The 13,480-nt window shown below is 47.9% G+C and overlaps 1 pseudogene; it reads right to left on the minus strand.

Annotated features, from left to right (window-relative positions):
• Nucleotides 1-4,266: 4,266 nt before the first annotated feature.
• On the minus strand, nucleotides 4,267-11,001 carry LOC123161149 (aspartyl protease family protein At5g10770-like; annotated as a pseudogene).
• Nucleotides 11,002-13,480: the final 2,479 nt, after the last annotated feature.

Below are 13,480 nucleotides of genomic sequence, written 5' to 3' on the forward strand. Positions count from 1 at the left end.
GTAAACTAAATAGCAACTACCATCGGCACAAGGTACATGAGGCGGTCAGCGTTGAACACTAGATCCACATCCCACAAGTGAAGCCGGCGCCCGGCGTCCCGCAACAATAGTTCTGGTGGCCGATGACGGTCGAACACCTTGGCGAATTTGTCTGGCAGCCTCTGCGATGAGGATTAAAGCCAAGTTTTGAAATTTTCAAACAACCAAACCGACTTCAGTTAGTTTGGGTGTTTCAAGTTTCAACACTTAGCTTTCAATCGTCATCTCTGAGGCTGCCAGACAAATTTGTAATGGTGTTCGACCGCCATCGACGTCGAGAACTATTACTGCTGGACGCAGGACCCCTGTGTCACTTGTGGGACGTGGATGTAGTATTCGACACCGATGGACACATTTACCTCACACTGGCAATACTTGCTATTTAGGGTACCATCGACACCGAGGAACCCCCTAATTAACCCTAAATAGCAAGTATCATCGGTGCGAGATACATGTGGCGCTCGGCGTTGAACACTAGATCCACATCCCACATGTGAAGTCGGCGCCCGACGTCTCGCAACAATAGTTTTGGTGGCCGATGACGGTCGAAGACCATCGCGAATTTGTGTGGCAGCCTCTGCGATGAGGATTAAAGCCAAGTTTTGAAATTTCAAACAACCAAACCGACTTGAGTCAGTTTGGGTGTTTCAAGTTTCAACACTTGCCTCTTAATCGTCATCGCAGAGGCTGCCAGACAAATTCGCGATGGTGTTCGACCGCCATCGACATCGAGAACAGTTGCTTTGGGAAGCCGGACGTCGACATCACTTGTGGGACATGGATGTAGGGTTCGACACCGACGACCACATGTATCTCGCACCGATGATACTTGCTATTTAGGGTATTCTTCTTCTTCTTCTTCTTCTTCTTCTTCTTCCTCCCTCCTCCTCCTCCCCCTACTCCTCTTCTTCTTCTAAACTAAAACTAAAACTAATCTAAACTAAAATAAACTAAAACTAAACTGAAAATAAAACTAAAACTAAAACTAAAACTAAAATAGAAACTAAACTAAAAGTAACTAAAAAAACTAAACTAAAAGGGGGGGGGGAGAACAAACCTGCAAGGGATCACCGGTGGAGGGCGAGGTCGGCCGGTGGGGCGGGGCGGCGCAGGGACCGCGGGGAGGAGGGCAGCAGCGGGGCGGGGTGGCGCATGGCCGCGGGGAGGGGTCCGGCACCGGGGTGGCCCGGCGCTGGCCTCTGCGGCGACTGGGCGCGGCGGGGTTCCTCTTCGCGGGGGGGGGAGGCTGGACGGCGGGGGGGGGGGGGGGCTGGGTCCGGGGGGCAGGGCTGGCCGGCGGCGACGACAGCGATGGCGGCAACAGCGGGAAAGGAGAGAGGCGGGCGCGTGGGAGGGAGACAGAGAAAGAGAGAGAGGGGAGACGGCTCGGCCCGTTAAGTGGGCCTTCTTTGCCGTCTGCTAGCAGACGGCAAAGAGGACGGCCGTTTAGGGCTGGCCTACGACTCATCTTTGCCGTCCGTCGGCGGACGACAAATAACCTGACCTAGCCACGCCATGCCCTGTGGGGCCCACCTGGCCCTTTGACGTCTGCCTTCCAGCTCTTTGTCGTCAGCTGGCTGACGACAAAGAAACAGCTGGCGGCAAATAGGCTTTTTGCCATCTGCACTTTCTTTGCCGTCCGCTTTGTGGAAGCGGGCAGCAAAGAGCCTCTTTGCCATCAGTTGGCTGACGTCAAAGAGGTGGCAGACAACAAATTGCCAGATTCCAGTAGTGGGGGGAAAGGGAGAGGGAGTAGGAGAGGGAAAGGGGGGCGCCACCCCATCCCTCAGTCCAATTCGGACTGCCATGGGGGGGGCTGGGTCCGGGGGGCAGGGCTGGCCGGCGGCGACGACAGCGATGGCGGCAACAGCGGGAAAGGAGAGAGGCGGGCGCGTGGGAGGGAGACAGAGAAAGAGAGAGAGAGGGGAGACGGCTCGGCCCGTTAAGTGGGCCTTCTTTGTCGTCTGCTAGCAGACGGCAAAGAGGACGGCCGTTTAGGGCTGGCCTACGACTCATCTTTGCCGTCTGTCGGCGGACGACAAATAACCTGACCTAGCCACGCCATGCCCTGTGGGGCCCACCTGGCCCTTTGTCGTCTGCCTTCCAGCTCTTTGTCGTCAGCTGGCTGACGACAAAGAAACAGCTGACGGCAAATAGGCTTTTTGCCATCTGCCCTTTCTTTGTCGTCCGCTTTGTGGAAGCGGACAGCAAAGAGCCTCTTTGCCATCAGTTGGCTGATGGCAAAGAGGTGGCAGACAACAAATTGCCAGATTCCAGTAGTGGGGGGAAAGGGAGAGGGAGTAGGAGAGGGAAAGGGGGGCGCCGCCCCATCCCCCAGTCCAATTCGGACTGCCATGGGGGGGGGCACCCCTTGTGGCCCTCCTCTCTCTCCACTAAGGCCCACATAGGCCCAATATTTCCCCTGGGGGGGGGGGGGGGGTTCCGATAACCCCTTGGTACTCCGAGAAAATACCCAAATCACTCGAAACGATTCCAATGTGCGAATACCATCTTCCAAATATGAATCTTTACCTCTCGGCCATTTTGAGACTCCTCGTCATGTACTTGATCTCATCCGGGACTCAGAACAAAACTTCGGTCACCAAAACACACAACTCATAATACAAATTGTCATCAAACTTTAAGCGTGCGGACCCTACCGGTTCGAGAACTATGTAGACATGACCGAGACACATCTCCAATCAATAACCAACAGCGGAACCTGGATGCTCATATTGGTTCCTACATATTTTACGAAGATCTTTATCGGTCAAACCGCAATGACAACATATATTATTCCCTTTGTCATCGGTATGTTACTTGTCGGATATTTGATCGTCGGTATCATCATACCTAGTTCAATCTCGTTACCGGGAAGTCTCTTTACTCTCGTTCCATAATGCATCATGCCGCAACTAACTCATTAGTCACATTGCTTGCAAGACTTATAGTGATGTGCATTACCGAGAGGGCTCAGAGATACCTCTTCGATACTCGGAGTGACAAATCCTAATCTTGATCTATGCCAACCCAACAAACACCTTCGGAGACACCTGTAGAGCATCTTTATAATCACCTAGTTATGTTTTGACGTTTGATAGCACACAAGGTATTCCTCCGGTATTCGGGAGTTGCATAATCTCGTAGTCAGAGGAATATGTATAAGTCATGAAGAAAGCAATATCAATAAAACTAAACGATCATTACGCTAAGCTAACGGATGGGTCTTGTCCATCACATCATTCTCTAATGATGTGATCCCGTCCTTCAAATGACAACACATGTCTATGGTTAGGAAACATAACCATATTTGATTAACGAGCTAGTCAAGTAGAGGCATGGTAGGGACACTCTGTTTCACATGTACTAAGTTTCCAGTTAATACAATTCTAGCATGAATAATAAACATTTATCATGATATAAGGAAATATAAATAACAATTTTATTATTGCCTCTAGGGCATATTTCCTTTAGAGGGTATGGTTGTGTAGCGACGACCGTCAGTAGCCTCACATGTAGCTACTACGATCGCGGAAAAGAGGTGGTGACAACACATGATTAACTCCGATGGTGGTACTTCTCGAGCACACAGTCTCGAGCTCCAAGGTGAAAACTTAGGTCGAATCCGAGTTGGTTATACATACCTGGCAATGACGATGTTTTTTGCGTCGTTACCTTGTTGAATGCATTGCTCGAATATGCTCGGTCTGGTTCTTTAGTGTGGAAACCTAGACTCTGGCCCTTTGTTGGTTGGATTTGATGAAGGCGATGTTCGAGCATCGCTCCCTTCCTGAAGGCGTTGTTGTTGAAGATCCTCAGTGTTCTTGTGGTGTCATAAAATAGTTGGTGCGGATATGATCATTGTTAGTTTGTCGATCATGGAATTGATCGCTTCGTTTTTTTTCTTTTTCCTCGCCTAGGCATAGCTTTCGTTTTATATGAGTTTGTTATTTGCAGGTGTGGTTACGTGCATCCTATCTATGGAGAGACTGTGCGAGTGTTCACAGTGTTTATTTCCACTTGAGCCTTTATTTTGAGTAAAATCCACCCCCTTGTCAAAAATACAAGTACCTTATTTATTATGATACGTGATATACTAAGAGAGCCATTTTCTTTATTTTTATTGCCATATATACCATGTCATCTGTACTGCTGCATGAGGATAGATGATACTCCGTGAGAGGTCTTAGCTCGCAGGAGCAAACAAGTAGTACTTGTGCGCGCCGATCAGCATGCGCCAGCCTTGAACCCCACGGCGCCGCCACCAACGTCGTAGAGCATCTCGAACGTCCGCTGCTGCACGTTGCCGATGATGCCGAGCGAGCTGTCATCGCGGTTGGCCGCGAAGGCGAGGCAGCTGTCCAGAATGATCCCGTCCGAGGCGAGGTCGACGACGGCGCCCCCGGAGAACACCAGTGCGACGCTCGGTACGTTGATGGTGGACTGGCCGCTGAAGTCGAAGCACGTGTCGAAGATGCCCCTGGGCTGTGCCGGCGGGTACTGCTTCATGCCGGCCCTGAACGCCGACGACAGCACCGAGTACGCGGTCCGCGGCAGGCACGTGATGATTGTGCCGGAGTCCATGATCGACCCGGCCGAGAAGACCGAGGTGGGTATGTTGAGCTGCCTGCCTCCCACCCTGATGGCTTGAAGGAGCACGCCGTAGTACGCCGGGACGTGCGTGCTCCTGAGCATCCGCGTCTTGACGAAACCCGAGGTTGCTGCACCGAGAGTGAGGAACCCGAACGACCCCGGAGTCGGCGGGAGGCAGTACGAGAAGGCCTTGCCGAAGGACCCCGCGGTCTGGGTGGCCAGCGACTGAGCGCCGCCGCCGAGCCCGATGAGCCCAGCGGTCTGGTCGTTGAGAAGGAGGCCCGACTCAGACTGGCTGCACCCGAACTGAAAGTTGCTGACGGCGTTGGAGCCCAGAGAGAGCGTGTCGGAGCTGTAGGTCCCGATGGTTCTCGAACCATCGCCGTAGTTGACAATGTATTGGCACTGGGGGTCTGTTTGGATTCCAGCCAACAGCCGCCATGCCAAAACATTGGACGTTGACCAGGTGCTGGGTACTCGTTTGGATGATGACCAAATATTTGGCACGCCCTGGCTGCACGGGCATCTCCAGTTCATTTTGTTGCCAACTCTTGGCCAGGATGTGGGCGGCTGGATGCTGCGCCTGAAAGATAATAAGCGTTCCTACTCCCTTGAGGGGAGCCGCGGTTCTTTTTATATTGATTGATGCGGCCGAAGCCAAGCTTGGAGTACAAAGAATATTACAAGGAGTTTGAGTAGGAGAAGGAAAGGAGTTTGAGATGCTACGGAAACATATTCTCTAACACCCTCCCTTAATCTTAACTACCCTAGATTAAGATTACTCTTGAACTCCTCAAATGGTCTTGATGGCAATGCCTTTGTAAAACCGTCTGCTACTTGATCCTTGGAGGGAATAAACCGTATCTCGAGTTTCTTGGCTGCAACCCTTTCTCGCACAAAGTGAAAATCAATTTCGATGTGCTTTGTCCTTGCATGAAACACATGATTTGCAGACAAATATGTTGCTCCCAAGTTATCACACCATAAACATGAGATATGATTCTTCTTGATTCCCAATTCCTCAAGAAGTGATTCAACCCAAATGATTTCTGCAGTTGCATTTGCCAAGGACTTATATTCAGCTTCTGTGCTTGACCGTGACACGGTGGCTTGCTTTCTGGCACTCCAAGAAATAAGGTTAGACCCAAAAAATACTGCAAAGCCTCCAGTTGATCTTCTGTCATCACTGCATCCTGCCCAGTCAGCATCAGAGAATGCACTCACAAGAGAGGAATTAGACCGTTTGAAATGAAGTCCTATTCCCATAGTATGCTTTACATATCTTACAATTCTCTTGACAGCTGACCAATGTGCAGAAGTAGGTGCATGCAGATATTGACAAACCTTGTTGACAGCAAATGAGATATCTGGACGTGTGAGAGTTAAATATTGTAATGCTCCCACAGTACTCCTATACCTTGTACTTTCCTCCTCCTGAAGTGGCACACCTTCATATGCTGAAAGTTTTTCTGAGGAAGACAAAGGTGTAGGAACTGGCTTGCAATTCTTCATCCCCATGCGAGACACAAGCTCAATGATATATTTCTCCTGATTTAACACAATTCCATCTTGAGTTTTCTTGACCTCAATACCTAGGAAGAAATGCAAATCACCTAGGTCTTTCAAGGCAAACTCTGAGCTCAAATCATGCAGAAGTACATTAGTAGCATTTTGTGAAGAACTTGCAACGATGATATCATCAACATATATAAGCACAAAAATGACTACTCCAGCCTTGTTATAAATAAACAATGATGTATCAGCTTTGGAGGCAATGAAACCAAGATATTTCAACTGTAAGCTCAATCTGGAGTACCATGCTCTGGGTGCTTGTTTTAAACCATAGAGTGCCTTGTCAAGCTTGCAAACATAATGTGGTGACTTCTTGTCCTCATAACCAGGTGGTTGTCTCATAAACACTTCCTCTTCTAGAATGCCATGCAAAAACGCATTCTGTACATCTAGCTGTCGTAGACTCCAACCCTTGGATACAGCAATGGCTAGCACAAGTCTGATAGTTGCAGCTTTAACAATAGGACTGAAAGTGTCCTCATAATCAATACCATAACGTTGTTTAAAACCCTTTGCAACGAGAGGTGCTTTGTACCTGTCAATGGAGCCATCTGCCTTCTTTTTAATTCTGTAAACCCATTTGCAATCGATGATATTTTTACCTTTCTGATTTGGTACAAGATGCCATGTCTTGTTCCTCATAAGTGCAGAATATTCCTCATCCATTGCCTTCTTCCACTTAGGATCATCAAGTGCACTATTCAATGTTGTTGGTTCTCCTGAAATACACAACATTCCATATGGTATAGTCCCATCTTTTCTTATTTTAGGATTTCGTATACCTTTCTGTAATCGAGTCATAACTCGTGAAGAAACTGCTGGCTGGACCACAGGAGCACTCGCCGCAGAAGATCCCGAGGAAGCTGCATGTGATGACACAGGCGAATCTGGCGCCACCTGCGCAGAGGATCCTGTAGCCGTTGGTGTGGCCGCTTGTGTGTCCACCACACGGGTGCCAGCCGCCCGAGCCGGCACAGCGGATCGACCGCCCGACCGCGGTTGCAGGCGCGCACTGGGCGAGGGAGATTCGGCCCCATGGCTGGTCCCGCCTGCTGCTGAGGTGGCGGCGTGGGAGTGGTGCGCGCTGGGCGAGGCGGATTCGGCCCCGCAGCCGACCCCGCAGCTGGTCCCGCCTGCTGCTGAATCAGCACTGCGGTTGGTGGGAGCGCGATCCGAGGCTGATCTGGCCGCGGGATCCGAGGTCTGCGCACGAACAGGAGTTGCAGGCGCCGCCGGATCAGCTTCGTCATCTGTGCCAGGTTCGTCTCCTTCCTCAGCATGAAATATAAGATGATCTTGAGCTTGATTTTCGAAATTTTGATCATTTTGAGCGCCGTTTTCACCAGGGACCTGTACAGGCAACAGAGAAGAACCAATACCAGCAGGAATATCATCACTTTGGTTAGTACAACTGTCGCCCCCATGATCAAAAGACCGAAGATGTGGAGGAAGAAGAAGGATTTCCTTGCGGAGAAGTGTACCAGCATTGGGATGAAGAGAAGCAAAAGGGAACACTGACTCATCAAAAACTACATCTCTGGATATGTAGACCCTACCAGTAGGAACATCTAGACATTTAACTCCTTTGTGCATGGGACTATAGCCTAAGAAGACACACTTTTTGGAGCGAAAAGCAAGTTTGCGTGTGTTATAGGGTCTGAGGTTGGGCCAACATGCACAACCGAAAACACGAAGAGATGTGTAGTTGAGTGTGACACCAAGGAGTCGTGTAATAGGTGTTTCAAATTTGATGACTTTACTAGGAAGCAAATTGATAAGATATGTAGCGGTTAAGAATGCTTCATCCCAGAATTTGAGTGGCATGGATGCATTTGCTAGCAATGCTAGCCCCATATCAACTATGTGACGGTGCTTTCTTTCAGCAGATCCGTTTTGTTGATGAGCATGAGGGCAAGAGACATGATGTGAAATACCAAGTTTTTGGAAGAAAGAGTTCAATTTTTCATACTCACCACCCCAGTCACTTTGCATAGCAATGATCTTGGAGTTCAGTTTGCGTTCAACAAGGTTTTGAAAATTGATGAAGACTTGGAATACATCAGACCGTTTCTTTAACAAGTAAATCCAAGTAAATTTACTATAGTCATCAATAAAGCTTACATAGTAAGAAAATCTCCCAACTGAAGTAGGGGCTGGTCCCCATACATCTGAAAATATAAGTTGTAGAGGAGCAGTAGACACACTAGTAAAGATGGGATAGGGTAATTGATGACTTTTTGCTTGTTGACACGGATCACAAACTGACTCAACACTATTCTCATAAGAGAGTTTATTTTTGCTAAGAACATATTTAACTATGACTGAAGATGGATGACCTAATCGACTATGCCACCTTGATGATGATGGCTTGGTGACAATATTTGCTTGTTTATTGGACCATGAAGATGATGATGATGATGATATGAGTGGATAGAGGCCTCCCACGCACCGTCCTCTAAGAATGATTCTCCTTGTGCTCAAATCCTTAACCAAGAAAAAGTGAGGATAGAATTCTATAAGAACATTATTATCAAGGGTGAATCGATGAACAGAAACAAGATTTTTGGAAGTTTGAGGAACATGCAAGACATCTTTAAGGTGCAAATTTTTCATGGGGGTTTGAACAATTGAACTACCAATGTGGGTGATATTCATACCAGAACCGCTTGCTGTGCGAATTTGGTCGCCTCCGTTGTACTTCTCCCGTACTGTCAGCTTGTCAAGTTCACCTGTGATGTGATTTGTTGCTGCACTGTCTGCGTACCAATTAGTGTCCACGCCATAGGAGACAGCATGCGCCTCCTTCTCTTCTTGATCATTCTCTTCATAGCGCCACCAGCAGACACGTGCACCTCCTGGATGATGTCTATAGCATATCTGGCACTCAAGATAGTCATGCTGCTGCTCGCGTACCTGCTGTTGCTGTTGCTGTCGAGGGCGTCCTCTGAATCCGCCGCCTCTATTTGCAGGAGAAGGCTGGCGGTCACCGCGGTCACCGCGGCCGCGCCCTCTTCCTCCTCGCCCACGGGATCTACCACGGGACTGGCCGCGGCCTCTGTAGACGGCGTTGGCAGATGAATGAAACCCGCCTGAAGACGAGTCTCCCAGCATCTCCATCCTCTAATCAAAGGCGGAGATCTGAGCGAAGAGGTCATCGGCGGTGATTGTGTTCTTGACAGCGCCGATCGCCGCCACCACGGAGTCGTAGTCGCGGTCGAGTCCTGCGAGTATGTAGTCCACCATCTCCGGATCAGAGACGGGACGACCAGCGGCAGCTAGTTCATCCCCAAGGCTTTTCATCTTCGCCATATACGCCGAGCTCGATATTGTGCCCTTCTTGGTATTGGTGATCGCGATCCTTAGATTGGTGATCCAGGACTGTGATTGCGAGGCGAAGAGATTGTTCACCGTCGTCCAGAGCTCATAGGTGGAGTCCTTCCCGACGACTTGCGCAAGAATTTCTGGAGACATGGAGTTGAGAAGATATGACAGGACCTGCTGGTCTTTGGCGATCCAGGGCCCGTACAGAGGGTTCGGCTCGAGGGCCGTCGTCTTGTCCGCCTTCGTGATCTCCACAGTCTTGGGTGGAGCGGCGTCAGAGTTGTCCAGGAGCCCGGTTACCTGCGCACCTCGCAGGGCTGGGAGCACCTGGGTCTTCCAGAGGATGAAGTTTCCTCTTGCTAGCTTCTCAGATGGCGGCGATCCGAGGTTGAGGCCGACGCCGGACGAAGAAGCCATGGAGACGATGATATGTGGTTCTAGGGTTTTGATTTGTGGCTAGATGTAGGAGAAGAGGTGGCTCTGATTACCATGAAAGATAATAAGCGTTCCTACTCCCTTGAGGGGAGCCGCGGTTCTTTTTATATTGATTGATGCGGCCGAAGCCAAGCTTGGAGTACAAGGAATATTACAAGGAGTTTGAGTAGGAGAAGGAAAGGAGTTTGAGATGCTACGGAAACATATTCTCTAACAGCGCCAAAGTTTTGGCTCGCCCACGATTTGGTAGGGCTGGCTAGGGCAGCATCCAAACAGCCCCTGGGAGCCGGAGCAGCCGTTTCCTTGGCCGTCCCGGCGGAGCTGCGCGCAGGCGGCGGAGCTGCAGGTGAACGGGGAGTAGGTGCTCGACGAGCTGGGGTCGAAGAGCGAGTCCGCCTGCGAGTGGCACCGCGAGCATGGCTTGCACTGCACCCATGACACGTCGCTGCCTGTGTCGATGAACATGGTCTGGGTCACGGCCGGCGAGCCGATGCCGACGGTGATCACGTACTGCAACGTGCCCAGGGAGAGGCCCAGTGTGGTAGGCACGGTTACGTCCGACTGCTCCACGCCGCCACCCTTGACGCCAGAGAACTTCTGATGTATTCAGCTCGGAGCTGGTCACGCCAGAGCATCTCCTCCAAGGTCGGCGCCTTCGTGGAGGGGACGGGGGAGCATGGGCCGTGCCGGTGGTGCAACGGCACCGTGACGACGCCGCCGGATGGTGAACTCACTGCTGAAACAATCAAGATCGACATGGAATGGAAACGATTAGAAAGGTGCATACAGTAGTACGTACTATACGTATAGTATTGTTTTTTTTTTGAAATGATACGTATTGTATTCGTTGTACTTGATCCATTGGAATGTCAAGTGCATGGACAGTAGCGCACCTTTGTGATCGGTGCAGTTGACGGTGGCAGATTTCAGAGACCCAGCGGGCAGAACCATGTAGTAGCTGCCAAGATCATCTCCTGCGTGAGCAACGAGAGTGTGGTAAGCGCACAGCAGGAGAAGCACAAGCTTCGAAACCGACGCCATGGCGTATAGATGCTGTTTCTTTGCTTAGCTGCAGCTTCAGAATGCGAGCCCTCTTTATATAGAGGAGACTCGTGCCTTGTGGTCTTCTCGTAATTAACGAGAAGTTGCCGCCAGTTTTGATTTCGTCAATTGCACGGGTGGAAGGATTAGGTAACATCATTTTTTGTTGACAAAATTACCGGGAAATCTATCATCTGGCATATGTACAGGTATACTCCCTCCGTTCCTAAATATAAGTCTTTAAAGAGATCCCACAAGGTGGACTACATACGGAGCAAAATGAATGAATCTAAACTTGAAATGCATCTATATACATCCGTATGTGGTTTATAGTGAAATCTCTACAAAGACTTACATTTAGAAACAGAGGGAGTACGTACTAACTATAAATACTCATGCAAGTAATAAGAAGTACATACTACCCCGAAAAAAAGTACTCCTCTGTTTCAAAATAGATGGCACAACTTTATTCTAACTTTGTATTAAAGTTAATATAAAGTCGAGTCATCTATTTTGAAACGAGGGAGTAATAAAAAGTATATCTCGAGGAACGACGTTGACCGTGGAGGTACTCGTCGACGGTCCATGCTCATCTCAAAGTTGCCACTGTGGCCTTTACTGTACGTCCATGTCCATGCACCTCTCTGGGGAGACGATTTGGGACATGCATGCACCCGCATGATTGTGTCAAAATTCAGGCTTTCTTTGGTTCCTAGAAATTTTCTAGGAATTCTATAGGGAAGGATTTTCAAAGGAAAAATATCATTTACAGCCTTCTGTTTTGTTGGAATGAATTCCTATACTTATGTAGGATACCCGCAAAAAAAATAACTATGTAGGATAGAAACCAATCCTTCGCATTTCAAAGAAAAAAACATTAGCCTGAACTCAATGAAAAAAAGAATCATATTTATGCATCAAAAGACATGTATCTCAAGACATGTCTTTTTCTATAGAAATTGAGATACATGTTATCTCACTTCCTTTAATTTTCCTTTCCTATGATATTCCTATCCTATGCACTAAAGGAGGCCTCAGAAATTGGTTTTCTGATGGAGCTTAATTACTCCATGCATGCAGCCTTTGGTAAGTTTTGAAGTGGTACACCTTGTGGCGGAGAGTGCATGCCAATCCACCCCACCTCTCATACTTTTTCATTTGACTATAATATCTTTTGAACCGAAAGTGCAATTTATATTTTGCTTGCATATTCATGTTGTGATGAGGGCTTTGAAAAAAATACCATTTTAGTACATTTTGACAGGTTTCAAAAGCTTCACCAAGTTTCAACTACTAAAATTTGAAAGGAACGATGATAAATTTACTATGTTTCAAAAACTAAAACTTACACCCTAAACCCTAAGACTTACCCCCATATGCCCTAAGCCCTAAACCCTAAAAGCAAATGAAACTTAGTAACAAATTAATATCACAACTATCAAGTTATAATATCTAAAAATTGGTAAAACTTCAAAAGTTATCAAAATTAGTCTTGTTGAAGGTACTCGTTGCAATGAACACAAATAAGCAAACAAAACTTGATTTGGGATTTCGATTCAAAAGATATTAGATTTAGGTTTGTAAATGAAACAACAAAGTATGGGAGGTGTGGTGGGTGGAGCAAGCAACTCTGCCAAAAGTTGCATGCATGGGCCCCGTATGTATTGATTAAAGGCTAAAACACAAGCAAATGATCAAACTACTTTGTGAATCTCGACGCAAATCAATGCTTGCATGCCTTCGTGCCTCTATGAATTTCGGCACCTCTTTGGTGTGTTTCTTTTCCCTTTGTGCGTCTTCTTTAATAACCATTGCATGTAAGACAGTTTCTCGTAAATTGGCATTCTCGATATCTGGACAAGTTGACGCTTACATTGTGTCACCCTATTCTTCCACTCTGCATAATGGTTTGTCATGTGTTGCCATGTCTGTCCACTTGTCATCACACTATTGGTATTCTTTACTAGATCGAGCATCGACGCCCAGGGTTAGCTCCATATTGTGTGTTCTCCTCCTTTTGTCATGAAACTATTTGAGGTCTAAGTCCCCTTGATATCGTTGTTTAGTGTTGATACCAGCTCGTCTACTCGATCACTATAAAATCCTTGTAAAAACTTACTAGAATTAGGGCCGTAAAAATTGATTTAATGCTTGTTTGTTTCCTTCTGTAAAAACTAGGACTTGTTTGCAAATATCATAGAATTTGAGGGCTAAATTAGAAAGTACAGCAAGCCTAAAGGCGTGGGTGTGAGATGTAGGGACAAATATATATACTATAGTCATAGGACTAAAATGTAAGATATCCAGATGTATAAGGCTCACTCTCTCTTTCGTGTGGTTATCAATTTCCTTGGGAAAAAAATTATAAGCTCTGTTGAGCCATTGCCAAAAGGTGCCAACGCATGCAGTGTTGTTAGTTCTTATCTAGTCCCCTGTCATTGCCTTAGGCGGACGTGCCACTAAGAGCCCCACTAGGTGA

Source organism: Triticum aestivum, chromosome 7B (genome assembly GCF_018294505.1).
Source record: "Triticum aestivum cultivar Chinese Spring chromosome 7B, IWGSC CS RefSeq v2.1, whole genome shotgun sequence".
NCBI classification, from domain to species: Eukaryota; Viridiplantae; Streptophyta; class Magnoliopsida; order Poales; family Poaceae; genus Triticum; species Triticum aestivum.